General features: G+C 39.0%; 1 protein-coding gene and 1 pseudogene across 15 annotated transcripts in view; one reads left to right on the top strand and one right to left on the bottom strand.

Moving 5' to 3' along the window:
* The window catches only part of LOC105486657 (WDFY family member 4), a 295,688-nt gene that overhangs the window by 223,664 nt on the left and 59,843 nt on the right, over positions 1 to 12,181 (bottom strand). The window lies entirely within an intron of this gene.
* Positions 4,436 to 11,106, top strand: LOC105486651 (large ribosomal subunit protein uL13-like; annotated as a pseudogene).

Genomic DNA, 12,181 nt, shown 5'->3' with positions numbered 1-12,181 from the left:
AAAGCCAGAATTACCCTGATATTGAAAACAGAAAAACACAGTATAAAAAAACTACATGTCAGTACCCCTAATGAACATAGGTGCAAAAATCCTCAACAATCAGCAATACCCAGATATATATAAAACGACGAGGATACTATGGCCAATTGGACTACCCATAAATGCAAGGCAAGTTCAATATTCAAAAATTAGTCAACATGATCCATATTAATAAAATCACATGACAGTATCATTTAATATAAAAAGCATTTTAAAGATTCAAAATCTGCTCATGACAAAAAAAAAAAACTCAGTAAATTCAAAGGGATTGTTTACAACCTAATAATGGACATCTACAAAAATCCCATAGCTGATGTTATATTCAATAGCAAAGACTGAAGAATTTCTCCCTAAGATTAAGAACAAGGCAGGGATGTCTCCATTTCTATTGGATGTAATATCCCATTTCTATTGGATGGAACATATGGATTGGAAAGGAGTATCAAAAACTGGCACTAGTCACAGACGATGAGATTGTCTTCCTAGAAAATCCCAAAGAATCCATTAAAAAAAGAAAACTTCTAGAACAAATCATTAAATTTAACAGTCTCGAATAATAGTCAACATATAAAAGTCAGTATTCCTAATGAACATAGGTGCAAAAATCCTCAACCACAGCAAATAATACCTAGCTACATATAAAATAATGAGGTTCTATCAGGACAGCCAAATGTATAGAATTGAAATCACCACAGCAAATTTGAGAAAGAAGAATAACTTTGGAGAGTTCCCATTTGATATCTTACAAAGCCACAGTAATCAAGACAGTATTGGTGAAAAGCTAGACACATAAGTCAATGAAATCAAATAGTGTCCAAAGACCTATACAAATATGGCTAAGCAGTTTTTACAAAGTTATAAAGACATTTCAATGGAAAAAAGATAATATTTTCAACTAATGGCATTGGAAGAATTGGACATCCATAAGCAAAAACAAACAAACAAAAAGTGAATCACAACCTAAACTTCACACATTGTACAAAAAGTAGCTCAAAATGGATTACAGACCTGTAAAACTTTTAGAAGAAAACATAGGAGAAAATCTTCATCACCATCAGTTAGGCAAAGGGATCTTAGATATGACATAAAAGCGCAATCCATAAAAGTAGAGACAAATGATGATTTGGACTTCATCAAAATTTAAAACCTTAATCTGAGAAAGACCTTGTTTAAAGATGAATAGATAAGCTATAGGCTGAGACAAAACATTTGCGTCCCTACAATGCAAAACTACTCAGCAACAGAAATGTATGAACTACTGATACACACAAAATGAGTGAATCTCAAAGGTCTTATGCTGAGTGAAAGAAGCCAGGCTCAAAAGATTACACATGTATGCTTCCATGTATATGGTATTCTGGAAAGACAAACTACAGAGAAAGATCCGTGGTTGCAGGGATGGGGTGGAGAAAAGGTTTTACTATGTGGGGCAATAGCTGGGAACTATTCGAGGTGAAGGGATTGTTCTGTTTCTTTATTGTGGTGGTAGTCATGTGGCTCTACACATGAATTAAAACCCATAGAACTGTAGGCCAAAAAAAGAAACTTTTACTTTGTGTGAATTGAAATAATAATAATAAACTACAGGCTAATCCCAAATTACCAGCATCCGATTTGATTTTCCAACACCTTGCCCATATTGCTGCTTTCACATGCAAAGTGAGATTGTTTTTAGTCCTCAGAGTAGCTAAGGCACTCAGGAGTGTTTCTTGTGCTTGGGGGTAATTTATTCAAATCAACTGAGCAAATACTTATTGACCTTTTATTATTTTCCAGGCACTATTCAGGCACTCTGGATGTATCTGTAAACTAAACAAACTAAAATCCATGACCTGAGTGTGAGGGGAAGAGTGTAGACACAAAGATAAACATAATAAATAAGTAAATTAAAATTAATAATTATTATATACAATGTATCAATAATAACAATATCATAATGAATAAGAAATGATAAGTGCTATTGAGAAAAAAAGAGCCAAGAAAGGAGAATTGAGAGTGCTTATATGGAGAAGGAGAGTAATCTGCAATTTTAATTTGAGTGGCAGGTTTGGCCTCTTTAAGAAGGGCAAAACTGAAAGAGGGGATGCAGACATCCATGGGAAAAGCATTTCAAGCAAAGGGAAGAGCCATTGCAAAAGCCCTGAAGTAGGAGTACATCTGGCATATTCCAGGAACGGCAAGAAAGCCTGTATTTTTACTCTGATACTGAAGCCACACAAAGACAATACAGAAAAACAAACAACAACAAAAAAAAAAACTACCAATATCCAAGGGATCAATGTCCCTTATGAATATACATGCAAAATCCTAAGCAAAATGCTAGCAAACTAAATTCAACAGCATATTAAAAGGATTATATGCCATGACCAAGTATGATTTATACAAGAAATGCAAGAGTGGTTCAACATAAGAAAACCAATCAACAAAATATACCACATTAATAGACAAAGGCAAAAAAACAGATGATCATTTGATTTGACTCATAAAGAGCATTTGACAAAATCTCAAACTCTTTCATGATAAAAACACTCCAAAAACTAGAAATAGATAGTAACTTCCTCAGCATGACAAAGGGCATTTATGAAAAGCCCACAGCTAGCAGCATGCCAAATGGTGACAGCTGACCTTCAAATTCACGTGGAATTGTAGGAAACCCTAAGAAGCCAAAACAATATTTTAAAAGATAAAGTTGGAGAATTCACATTTCCAGAGTTCAAAACCTACTACAAAGCTACATAATCAAAACAGAGTGGAACTGACATAAGGATAAATACAGAGACCAATGAAATAGGATTGAGAATCCACAAATAAACTCATGTATCTATGGCCCCTTGATTTTCAATAAGGGTACAAGGACAATTTAAGAAGGGACTCTTCAACTAGTGGTACCAGAGCAATTGAACAGTTATAAGCAAAAGAATGAAGCTGAACCCTGACCCCTTGTCATATACAAAAATTAACTCAAAATGAATTAATGATCTAAACATAAGAGCCAAAACAAAATTTGTAGCAGAAAACACAGTGGTAAATTTTTATAACCTTGGATTTGGCAATGGATTTTTACATATAATGCCAAAAGCACAAGTAACAGAAGAAAAAATGGATAAATTGGACTTCATCAAAACTGAAAATTTTGGGCCATCAAAGGACATTATTAAGAAAATGAAAGGAGAATCTATGGAATGAGAGAAAATATTTGCAAATCATATTTCTTATAAAAGTCTAGTACCCACATTATATACAGAATTCATACAACTTGGCAACAAAAAGAGAAACAATCCAATTAAAAAATGGGCCAAGCCCTTGAATAGACATTTCCCCAAAAAAGATGTACAAATGGCCAACAAGCACATGAAAACAATCAACATTATTAGCCATTAGAGAAATGAAAATCAAAATCACAATGAGATAACACTCCATATCCATTAGAATGTCTAAAAAATTTTTTAAAAAGGAAAATAAATATTGGCAAGCCTGTGGAGAAATTGAAATCCTCTTATGTTGCTGTTGGGTATGTAAAATTGGTTCAGCTGCTGAGAAAATAGGCAGTTTGACAGTTCCTACAATTCTATTGAATTGAGCTACAATTCTACTCCTAGGCATATAATCTGAAGAATTCAAAACAAGTACTCAAATAAATACATGAACATGAATGTTCATAGCAACACTATTTACAAGAACCAAAGGAAATAACCCAAATGTTCATCAACAAATGAATGGATAAACAAATTATGGTGTGTACCCATATGATGGAATATTATTTTATCGCAAAAAGGTAAGAAGTACTGATATAAATTACAATGTAAGTGAACCTCAAAAATATTAAGCTACCTGAAAGAAGTCAAACGTCAAAGGAAACCAATTATATGATTCCATTTATACATCATTTATCCAGAATAGGTTAATCCCCAAAGCAGATTGGTAGTAGCCCAGGGATTGGGGAAAAGAATGAGAATGAGTATAGCTTTTCCTTTTGGGGTGATAAAAATGTTTTGAATTAGACAGAAGTGTTCTTTGCACAACACTGTGAATGCATTAAATTCTATGGAATTGTTTGCTTTAAGATTATTAATTTTATGTTCTGTGAATCTCACCTCGGTGAAAAAAGCTAAGTTTTTTTTTTTACTATTTTTTCAAGAAAAAGATGTCTAGCACCTGGAGTAGTTCTCAAACTTTAATGTGCTTACGCATAACAAGAGAACCTTTTTAAAAACAGAACCGTAAATTTCAACCCCAGGGATTTGTGATTCAGGAAATCTAGTTTACACAACTGTATTTTTGTGCAACTCTACAACAAATTCTGATGCAGGTGGTCTACAGGCCACACTATGAGAAGCATTGCTGTGTGGTAGGGATTGACAGAGCAGGAATGGAGACAAGGTTCTGAATCCCAAGGATGGCAGACACTGATCCCCCACCTGACCTGGTGTTCCCAGATAGCTCGTATCTCACAAGGGACCTGTGGGTACAACAGAAAGTTGTAATCAAAAGTACGAATCCCAAAGCACTTGTATCTTTGGGAGCCAGTGGATGTGTGAGGCATGCTTGGCCAAATTTTGCATCTCATTTGAAGAAGCCTAGGGGCCTTTGCAGGATGTGAACCAGTGAAGCCTCATCATGTCACACAGCCCCTGAGCTTGGCTATAAAATCCTGCCACCCACAGCAGCTGCACATCAGAGAGGATGACTGCTCCAATCCTGGTATTTGTCCTGCTTAGATATGAAAGTCAGACAGACTGTCCCCTATATGGACTCTATCAAACTTCAGGGGGCAAGATTAATACCTATCTCCTGTTACTAAGGCCTGTGGATACTTGAGGGATGCATTAGAAAACTAAAAGCAAAGTGGTCTCATTTGCACAGTCCATGCTGATTACTCCAGACAGCCACCATCCTCTTCCAAACCTCCAGGGCTTCTCTCTCAGGGGCTGGCACCAACCAGTCTCTCTCACACTCTCATCAAATCGATTACCAAGGCCAGGCAAAGTTATGTCCTAAATAGTTCTCAAAATGTTCTCCTGTTCAAGCTACTGCCATCGCTGGAAGGAGGGACTGACAGCTCCTTTGCTCTTCTCCTTTCTGGCCATCATCTCTGCCCATCCATCCCTATAGCTTAAAGCCCTACTAGAGCTTGAAGTCCGAGCAATGCCTACAGAAGGAAGGAACAAACCTTATTCCAGACAGCTGATTTTGCGTCTCACCTTTATGCCTCCTCAACCCATTTCAGACCAGATAACTCTCATCTTTAAATGTTTAGCTCAGTGGTCTCCTCATCCAGGAAAACCTCGCTGACCTCCTCCCCAGACCTCATTAGGTGCACTTCTCTATGTCCTCTCAATTTCTGGGGCTGCCCTTGCCAGGGCACCCACCAAACAAGCATAATGCTCCATTCATGTCTCTAATAGTGGGATCCCAGAAGAGGAGCAGGCAGGAGCAGCCATATCTGAAGCAGTTGCAAGACCACTGCACATCAGGTTTCTTCAGGACACCAGGCACGAGAGCCCAAGACTATCTGCCTTGCCAACCCTCCTTGCCTTTCCTCCTGTCCTGCCCATCTTCTCAATTCATTCATGCCCATATTCGACTCAGTGACCATTCATGGGGGTCCCTGATGCAGACCAGGAGCTGCAGACCCAGTCCATGCTCACATGGGCCTCACCATTGAAGCAGAAGAAAGAAATGTGAACACCATCTTATCTCCACAGTGGTAAGAAGCCAAAAATCGATAGATGTACAGTGGTTTTATTAGCAGATGGGGAAGAGACAACTTAAGTGGCTGATGTCCTTGGCATCCATTTAAATGCATATCCTGGTTTCAGATATGCTCAAGTGTGCAAACATGCACCAAAGAAAAAAAGTAACCAAGGAAGGTTACACAATTAATCATTGATTTGCACTGTGATCAGTGCTGATGGTGCTGAGGAGATATGAGGCAGTGGGATCTGATTTGGCCCACAGGATGGGATGGGGCAGCCGGGGGAGGCTTCTTGGAAGAAGTGACATCTAAACCGAGACAAAAGCGTAAGAAGCAACTGTCCAGGCAGAGTGAAGACAGGAAAGGCATCCCAGGTTGAGTAAAGGGCATATACAAAATCTGAGTCTGAAACATGGTTGCAAGGTGCTAGGTGAGTGATGCCATGGGCAGGTGGGACCCCTGGGACTGTGTGCCCCACACTCCCAATGTCTGACTCCCTCCTGGTAACCATGGGGAAGCACTAGAGGCTTCCAAGTGGGAATGACAGGGTCACAACTGTGCCTTGCAAAGGCTAGTGTGGCCTTCATGTGAACTGCTCAGGAACTACACTGTCCCCCACCCTTCCTCAATGGTCTGGCTCAACCATCAAACTCACAACAATTACCCCTAACAATCTTAAGTGACAGATACAACTCATACCCACAGGGGACATTGTTTCAACAGGAAAGATTAGGATGAAGCTGCAGGACGCCCAGCAGCAGAGCCAGAGGAGTGAGTGTTTAGGGCTCTGGCCTGCAGAGTGCCCCCTGAAACCTTAACCATTGCCTGGAGCATACCGCATTCCTGTTGAAATGACGTCTCCTTAGGGCTATAAGTTATAGCCACAACTTAAGCTCAAGGTAAAGGTGACTGGGGTTGCTCCTTCGGCTGACATAAGGAATAAATGTCAACCCATGAGAACTAGCAGGGGCTGGGAGAAGGCATATGCTAAGGTAGAAGCAAGAAGGAGCAGAGATGCCCTGCTTTGGAGGGGGCTTTTCTCAGAGCTATACGTGACCCAATTGTAGAGCAGTCCTCACAACCCATAACTCCATGATGCCACAGCCCTGCACAGAGACCACCCTAGCTCCACATTACCTATAGGGTAAAAGTGAAATGGTCTCGTATAGGATTTATGCAAGGCGCACCACAGTCTGACCCTGCTTCCACTCCACTTTCACCTCCAGACCTGCACTGTGGATGATGTGCTGCTGAGGGGTAAGCACTCCATTCTATGGTGTGTGTATGTAGTGTGGATATGTGGTATGTATATATGTGTGGTTTTTGTGTGTGCTGTGTGGTGTCTGTATGTAGTGTATATAGATGGTATGTGTGGTGTGTATTCATGTGTGCGTGCTAGGTGCTGTGTGGTGTGGTGTGTGGGTGTGTGTGATATGCCAGTATGTGTAAGGTGTATGTTCAGTGTGGTGTATGTGTGTTCTGTGTACATGTGGTGTATGTATATTTGTGTGTGATGTGTATATAGTGTGTTTGGTGTGGGGGTGTTTGTTTGGTATGGTGTATGTTTCACAGAGATATATGATGTATTTTGGGCACCATAGATATATTTTGGGAATTACATAACATGTCACCTCTGTGTTATTAAAAATGTTCCTTAAATTGTAGTTATCATAAAGACTAAATGAATTGAAGAATAGTCCATCGTAAAAAGCTGAGCATGGTGTCCGGCACACACGTACTTAGGAAGCAGCTGTGATCACTCTAACTACCACCATTACCACCTGCAATCCTTGCCTCACAGCATCCCTCAATATAGATACTATTATTATGTCCGCCTTCAAATCAGGAAATGGAAGATTAGAGAAATAAAGTAGCAGGGCCAAAGAACACAGCCACCAAGGCATAGAACAAGCCAGCCTGACTCCAAGGCCCATGGCCTCTTTCTCTCCTCCCTGGAGATTGGGGACCTACTTTGCAGAAGGCAGAGCTAAGGGAAGCCACCTGCCCAAGGACATGCATGTGTGGTGGGGTGGAGATGAGCATCCTGTCTTTGATTCCCAGCCCACTGCCATGCCCTTTACTCTGCAGACTCCCTGGAGGGAGTAGAGTTTCACTTCCTATTCTCTAACCATTAAGGAAGGCCAAGGGCCATGTATCTCTTTTAGGGAGGAAAAAAATGCTCTATTTATGAAACATGGCTCTTATAAATGTAAAAATTACTCATTACAAAACCAGGATGACATTTAGACTCACCTCTAAAACATCAGGACTGATGCAGTCCATAGGTTAGAACCTGATCTTCAAACTGCAGGCTGTCGTGTCTGATGTTTGGAAAACTATCACTATTATTGTGGGAGTATCAGGAAAAAAACAGGAAGAGCACACACACGTGTGTACACATACAGGCACACACAAACAAATGTATGCAGGCTTTGGAGATAGCCCTGGGTTCAAATTCTAGCTTTATTAATTACTAAATGTGTGACCTTTGGCCATGTTTTTAATCCCTTCTCAGCCTTTGTTTCCTTACTGATAAAATTCCAAAGTTTGGGAGGGAAATAAAAATAAATAGATATTTAGTGTTCAGCCTCCAGAGACATTCAACTAATTACTATTGCTTTTTTTCACCTGATATCACTTACTAAATGTCCTTTGGTACTGACAAATATTCCCCTGCCCCTGAGAGTTGGTAGAATAAGTCGAACAAGTTTCTATACCAAGATCCTAAGTTAACCTGTATGCTATCAGGGCGCCCAAGAAAAAGGCCTCCTCAGGGATTGCCCCTGAAATATACAGAACAGGGAACCCAGAGAAGGAATTCTTCCCAAGACAAGCAAGAAAATCAGGACCTGGGAATCTGGTCAAGGCCTGGCTTGGAAAGTGCAGCTAAGACCCCATGGAGGCATTCCCATATCTACAGAAAGGCAGGATGGCCAGAATGAGGATGGTTTCCATGGAATCCAAGAAAAGGAAAATCTTGGAGCAAGATTCACAATCAAAAATTAGACATCACACAAGGAACCTTCCATGATTGTCACAGAAACAACAGACTCTCAAAAAACACAAGAAGAAATAATTATGATTCCTATGTTTGAAGAAATAAAAATGACATACAGATATGAACAAGTAAAAGGGCTATTAAATCAAGTTAATTTGAAAAAGAACCAAACAGTATATCTAGGAATATAAAATACTGTCATCGAAATTTTAAAAAGAAAACCTAAATGGCTAGATTATATATCAGATTAGACACATCTAGTAGGAGATTCAGTGGGTTTAAGAAAGATCAAAAGAAACTGTGTGGAACAGAGCACAGAGAGACAAAGAGATGGAAAATGTAAAAGAAAGATTAAGAGACATGGAAGATAGAATGAAAAAGTAAAGCATACATCTAATTGTGTTAATTCCAAAATGGCAAAATAGGAAAAGGGATGGAGAAGAGGTCATAATTTAAAAATCCATATTTTATAAAAGACATCAGTTGGGATTCAGGAATCCCGATGAATATGAAGCAAAATGAATGTTTAAGATAATGTACACTGAGATATATGACAGATATAAAGCAACAGAATGAGAATGGTGATCTTAAAAGCCACCAGAGAAAAATGACAAATTACCTTCAAAGGAAGAGAAATAAAAACGATTTTTAAAGGGCAACAATGGAAGGCAATAGCTGGGGAGACCTTCCATTTACTGTGAGAAAATAACTGTCAACAAATAAATGTATACCCAGCAAAACTATCTTTCAGCAATTAGGGAGAAAATATATTTTCAGACAAATAAAATCCAAGAGAGTTTATCACAAATAGACCCACACTACAGGTAAGTTTAATGGAGGTACTAGAGTAGATAAAAAAGAATCCCAGATGGAAGAATAGAGATGCAAGAAAGAATAGTGAGCACAGACATTGAAAGCATGTAGGTAAATCCAAAGAATATTTTATAAAACAACAACAATAACTGTCATATCTGATGGATTTACTAACAGGAGACAAATTTAAAATATTAGCTAACAGTAATGTATAAGTTAGAAAAGGGCAAAAATATTTAAGAGTTTTAAAGTCTTGATGTCTTAATTGGATGGATAAAGATACTGTTTAACTAAAAACATGAGTATGCCTGTTAAATCACTCTAGGGTAACTACTATAAAATTAATCATAGAGAGTTTAAATGTCATACTAGTAGTTAGGAAACACAATTTTAAAAAATCAAACAATTCAAAAATACGACCAAAAATGTTTTTTAAAAGTGGAATAAAAGTAAAAAGCTAAGTAAAAATCATTCCAAATATATTAATAATTATGAAAGTGTAAACAAATGACATTCTCCAGTTAAATGACAAATAATACCACACTAGATTGAAAAACAAAGTAAAACCAACAAAAATGGTTCCTTGTTGTTTACAAGAAAAACACCTAAAAATGTAAGGACAGTACACAGAAAGGATAAAACCAAAGGATGAAGAAAAAGCCCAGGCACAAACTAACCAAAAGAAACCTGATAATAATAATAGTACTATTATTATTAAAGGCAAAATGTACTACTAGGGATAAAAAGGTCACCATATAATGATAAAAATTTAGACTCCATAAGAATATAAAAATTCTAAATAGGTATGATGCTTATAACATCAAATATATGTAAGGGAAAATTCAACAGAAATTGACACATCCACTTTATCACGAGAGATTTTGAATGCATCATTCTCAAGAACTTATACTCCACTTCCCAGGCCGCTGCTGCAGGTGGCGGAGGGGCAGGTCCCGGTGATGGAGGCCGAGGCCACCTCCTGGGCCACCTGGCGGCCGTTGTGGCGAAGCAGGTACTGCTGGGCTGGAAGGTGGTGGTGCGCTGCGAGGGCATCAACGTTTCTGACAATTTCTACAGAAATAAGCTGAAGTAGCCGGCCTTTTTCCGCAGGCGGATGAACACCAACCCTGACGAGGGGCCCATAATTTCCTGGCCCCCAGCAGCTTCTTCGAGCAGACAGTGCAGGGCCCGCTGCCCACAAGACCCAGCGAGGCTAGGCTGCCCTGGACCCTGAGGTGTTCGATGGAATCCCACTGCCCTACAACAGGAAAACCAGATGGGGGTTCCTGCTGCACGCAAGGCTGTGCATTTGAAGCCCACGAGAGAGTTTGCCTACGTGGGGCGCCTGGCTCAAGAGGCTGACTGGAAGTACCAGGCAGTGACAGCTACCCTGGAGGAGAAGAAGAAAGAGAAGGCCGAGACCCGCTACCAGAAGAAGAAATAGCTCATGAGACTGCAGAAAGAGGCCGAAAAGAACGTGGAGAGGCCCTCAAGACCCATGAGCCCAATAAAGCCTGTTTATTCCAAAAACAAAAAACTGATATTTCAAACCGACTTTTAAAATTTATGATAAAGGATATTTGAATGAAACAATTGACAAATTCGATCCAAGGGACATAAATAGAACATCAAATCTAACACTCTGAGAATATGCATTATTTCCAAGCACATGTAGAATATTTATGAGAAGGGACTACATTGAGGGCCATGAAGTCAACCTCAACTAATTTTGAAGGATAAGAACCCAGACAGTCACCTTGATAGAGTGAGAAGTAAATAGCAAAGATGACCAGAAACACTATAACAATGGAAATTCAAAATTCAAACACTTAGGAGTCAACTATAATTTATAAGGGAAATTAGAAAAATATTTCATACTAAATGAAACTGAAAATAAAACTTACGAATTACAGAAAAATTTATATGTAAAAGAAGAAGGAAACAGACATCCAAGTTAAGCAAAAGAACACCAGAATAAGCCCAAAGGTAGAAGGAAATGATAACCAAAAAAAAAGTAGGAGAAACAGGAAAAGTCGAAAGTTGGTTCATAGGACACACTGAAAAGTAAACATCTGTGAATAGTGCTGAAGCAGAAAAAGCAAGGAAGATGCAGGTAAATAGTGTTAGAAATGAGTCACAGAACTCACAAGGGCTGCTCAGAAGAGCATGAGGGAGCCTTCGTGAGCAGCTGGATGCCCACAAATGGAAACTTGGATGAAATGGGGAAATCAGCTTGCAAAATAACAAACCAAGAATAATCCAAGAACAAATAGAAGTGCATTCTCATGAGAATAAATTTTCTCACAAGAAAAAACCGGGCTCACAGGATTTAGTGGCAAGTTCTGTCACATTAGCTAGGGAACAGAAATAATCCCTACATAAACTCTTCCATAGCATAGAAGAGAAGCACTGTCCAACTCATGCTATGATGCTAGCGTAAATTTGACAAGAAAAATAGCCAGGAAAGGAGTATGAAAGGCCAAACTCCTGAACATCAGTGCAAAAATCCTTTTTAAACATTAGTACATGAAATTCAGCAATACACAGATTATGAATGAGTTGGTTTGTGCAGGAATGCAAGATTAGGAAACCAGTTAATTAGCGAGATTAACCCCCCAAAATCATAATTATCTCAG

This window comes from Macaca nemestrina, chromosome 9 (assembly GCF_043159975.1).
Source record: "Macaca nemestrina isolate mMacNem1 chromosome 9, mMacNem.hap1, whole genome shotgun sequence".
In the NCBI taxonomy this organism is placed as follows: domain Eukaryota; kingdom Metazoa; phylum Chordata; class Mammalia; order Primates; family Cercopithecidae; genus Macaca; species Macaca nemestrina.
The sequence above is the reverse complement of the archived record's forward strand: the minus strand, read 5'-3'. Positions and strand labels throughout refer to the sequence as shown.